This window comes from Artemia sp. Qi Xiang Cuo, chromosome 17 (genome assembly GCF_049724085.1).
Source record: "Artemia sp. Qi Xiang Cuo chromosome 17, ASM4972408v1, whole genome shotgun sequence".
Lineage (NCBI taxonomy): Eukaryota > Metazoa > Arthropoda > Branchiopoda > Anostraca > Artemiidae > Artemia > Artemia sp. Qi Xiang Cuo.
In genome coordinates this window covers 25837994-25841953 of record NC_142810.1, presented here as the reverse complement: position 1 = coordinate 25841953, position 3960 = coordinate 25837994, and positions in this window count along the sequence as shown.

The window sequence follows — 3960 nt, the reverse complement described above, 5'->3', positions numbered from 1 at the left end:
GCAATAACAGACTGCAATGGTTTCATGTTTTTTAACATGATTCGGGTTTGATAAATCGGACGCTTCAGTGAATAAAGCTTCGATGTCGAATCCACCTTGTCGCATTGCAGGGGTTAATTTTGGAAATTCTTGAAAAGCAGGATGGCATTGTTATTCGAATCCGTCTCAACGGACGGGTACCCATGACGCTCACAATGCCTCAAGTGGTGTTTTAGCTTTAATTCGGTATAGAATCTAGACATACACATTGAACAATAATGACCCGAACTTTCTTTCTTCTGAACCTTGAATGAAGACCCGATTATTGTGGGGAATAGGAAAAAATTCCAATTACATCAATTTCACTGGAAGGCTCGTAGAGAAGCCATACTCAATTTTTCACCGATGTAATGGACGGAGCCCTCACTGGATAGATTGGCCCCTTTTTTCTTTACGTTCTTCCTTTTCTTCCTCTTTATCGCACTCTAACACTGAAAAACCAATCTCAAAATGCTCGTCAGCCCTCTCAAAAATGTCCATCCCCTTAAGTGTTACAAGATATTGCCCCTTTAAATGGTTAAACTCTACTTTTGGGAAATTTCCCCCTCCCCACCCCCATTAGTTCCCAAATTGTCCAGATGTGTCTTACTAGCATCATCTCTCCAGGGTTTATGCCCTACGATAAGGAAAGTAAACTTGAAGCACTCTAAACATGTATCGAAACGAAAGTGTCATAAACCTTGACAACCCCTTAAATCAGCATTATATTTTATAAAATTACCCTTCTCCCTCTCACCTCTTAAAATAAATTCCTTTTTAAATTTACTTACATTCACATCTAAGTTTTCTATTAACAAAACTATTGAGCCGCTTCCCATCTTATTATAATTCTCTACCCTATTAAAAATGCTATCGACCCAGTCCGAAAAAATATCCTCAAAATTGTGCAAATCTTGGTGAAGTGTCTACATTTCAATTTGTAGGTAATGCAAGCAGACCTCACCCGACTTTTCATTTTTTTTTAAATATTTTTCGAACGATGGATGCTTTTATGCTATCTCGCCTACCCGTCTCCCGAATCTGATATTCAAAAAGATCTTGAACTTTGCCTACATAGGGGTGTTCTATGTTTATTGGCTCCACGTAAATACCAAACTTTGTAATGGTATTGAAGGGGTCTCCAAACTCAGCTTTAAAAACCTACATATTGCGCAAGATGGTGTCAACTAAGTAAAACTCTGGTAATATAGGGGCGTGAGTCAGCACCACTTTGTCCCGCTTCACCTAAATCACTGTTACTCAGAGGGGTGGTCTGTCCTTCCAGTACCCTCTCGACCTGGCTAGATAGCAATTGCACTAAGAGAGAGTATAAAATTCCACATCGTGGCCAATATCCCTCACAGACGTGTCTAAATCATATTTTGGAAAAGGCATACTAATAGGGCTCACCCCGCACTAAAATCACCCTCGTGGTCACTTTTTTTCTGGGGCCTGTTCTCTTCTATTAACGTTTTAATATCCTCATAGAGGTTTTAGGACCCTTGAAATGATGTTAGTGTTGGTATGTGAACACACAAAAATAATAAGAGTTTATTAATCCATTGAAACACTTTTGATTTCATCCTAATAAAGAATGTATATTAGGTTGAAAGAGAATGTACTCATCGTCTGAAAATTTTTGAGAGGGCGAAGTGACTCTTTGAATTTGGAGACCCCGTACTAACAATTAAAGGTGTAATGACCAGAAATTATTCCATAAATGGACCCAAAGTGACTGTTTGAATCTAGAGACCACACACTACCAGCTTACAATTTAAGAGCCAGAAATTATCCCTTACATGGGGGTAAGTTAGTAGAGATGACCCTAAAGGTCCGAACGGGACTCCTTATATGGGCATAGAATACTGACGGGACTCCATATATGGGCATAGAGTCATTAGGGAGAACACGTGGTTAATGGGGTCAATGACCTAAATTGATTGCGTAATCAAAGTGTGTCAACAACAACAACATCGACCTTGACATTCGCTGAGAGCGTGCACTTACAACAACAACAACATCGAACTTGGAACACCTGTGCTGTCGACCTCAATTCACCTATCGTGAATCAATAATTCCCCTAAGAAACAACAAATTAATTACCCTTTCTTGACAGATCAATCAACCAATGACATCATCTGTCAGACTTTAAAAGTTTTCGCCTAGAAACGATTCTCCAGGAATAGATCCAAGTCATTAATGTCATTACCTCGGAAACAACTCTTTTGGTCGAACTCCAAAGGATATTAATAACCAAAGGCCATGGAAACAATTCTCCAAGAAACATCTTAGCGATGAATTGTTTTAGCGCGGGAATCAGGTTTCTTATTAATTTGAAATGCATTAGCGCAGAGATGTCAAAAACAAAAGGAACACGCTGAAATTACGTTTAGGGATTATTTGCGCGAAACCGTTTTAGACAGGCTATGGAACTTTTTCGGCGAAACAGTTAGAGACATTTTGAAAGAAGATTTTAGGAAAGGTTTTAGAAGAGAATTTGAGGGTGAAACTCTGTGGTCATTACAATACACAAGTTCCATTTGAACAGTGTTGTGAGGTCCTCTACCCCAACCCCAAAGGGTTCCGATCCTCCACCCCAACCCCGAAGGAAGCCCCCGGTACTCAAAGGCCCATTGAGCTCCCAAAGGCCCCCCCAGCTCCCAAAGGGCCACCGGCGCCCCCAAAGGTCCACCCAGACCCCCCCAGGCCATCCCCGGGCCCCCCCAAGGCCCATCGAGCTCCCAAAGGCCCAACGGGGTCCCAAAGGCCCTCCACCGGGCCCCAAAGGGCCCCCCGGTCCCCAACTGTCCCCCCGGGCCCCCAAAGGCCCTCCCTGTGCCCCAAAGGCCTTCCCTGTGCCCCCAAAGGCCCTCCTCCGGCCCCCAAAGGCCCCCTGGACCAGAGAAGCGCCGCCGGGATGCGCCGTGGGCGAGGAAAGCGCCGTAGGATGTGCCGCAGGGATGCGCCGTGGGTCAGGAAAGCGCCGTAGGGGATGCGCCACAGGGATGCGCCCCAGGGGGTGCGCCGCAGTAATGCGCCGCAGGAATGCGCCGCAGGGATGCGCCGCAGGAATGTGTCTCAGGAATGCGCCGCAAAAAGTAAACTCAAAAGTAAAAATTTCGAAATGTTATCCCCCAAACGCCCTCCTCAGACCCCCAAAGGCCCTCCCCTGGTCCTCAAAGGTCCCCCGGGCTCCCAAAGGGCCAACCAGTCCCCAAGGGTCCCCCGGGCCCCCAAAGGTCCACTGGCCCCCCAAAAGACCACCCAATCCTCAAGGGCCCCGGATCCCCAAAAGCCCTCCCTGGGCCCCAAAGGCCCTCCCCCGGTCCCCATACATGCACACAAAAACTTACACACACACAAAAACTTACACACACACACACAAACTTACACACACACCCGAAAACTTACACACACACACACGAAAACTAACACACACACGTCAAAAAATACACACACACACACAAAAACTAACACACACACCCCCACAAAAAAACTGAAACATGCACAAGAAAAATTACATTAAAACAAAAACTTACATGCAAAAAAAAACTTACACACACACACACACAAAACTAAAACACACACACACACACATTACCACTAACACACACTCGCAAAAACACACAAACACCATTAAACTTACACACACACAAAAACTTACACACACACACACACACACAAAACTTACACCCACACCCAAAAACTTAAATGCACACAAAAACTTACATGCACACAAAACCTCACAAACAATCTAAAACTTACACACACGCATAAAAACTTACACACACACAAAAACTTACACACACACACACAATAAAACATACACACACACACCAAAACATACACACACACACACAAAATAACACACACACAAAAAAACATACACACACACACACACACACAAAAACTTACACAATCAAACTAAAAAATACATGCACA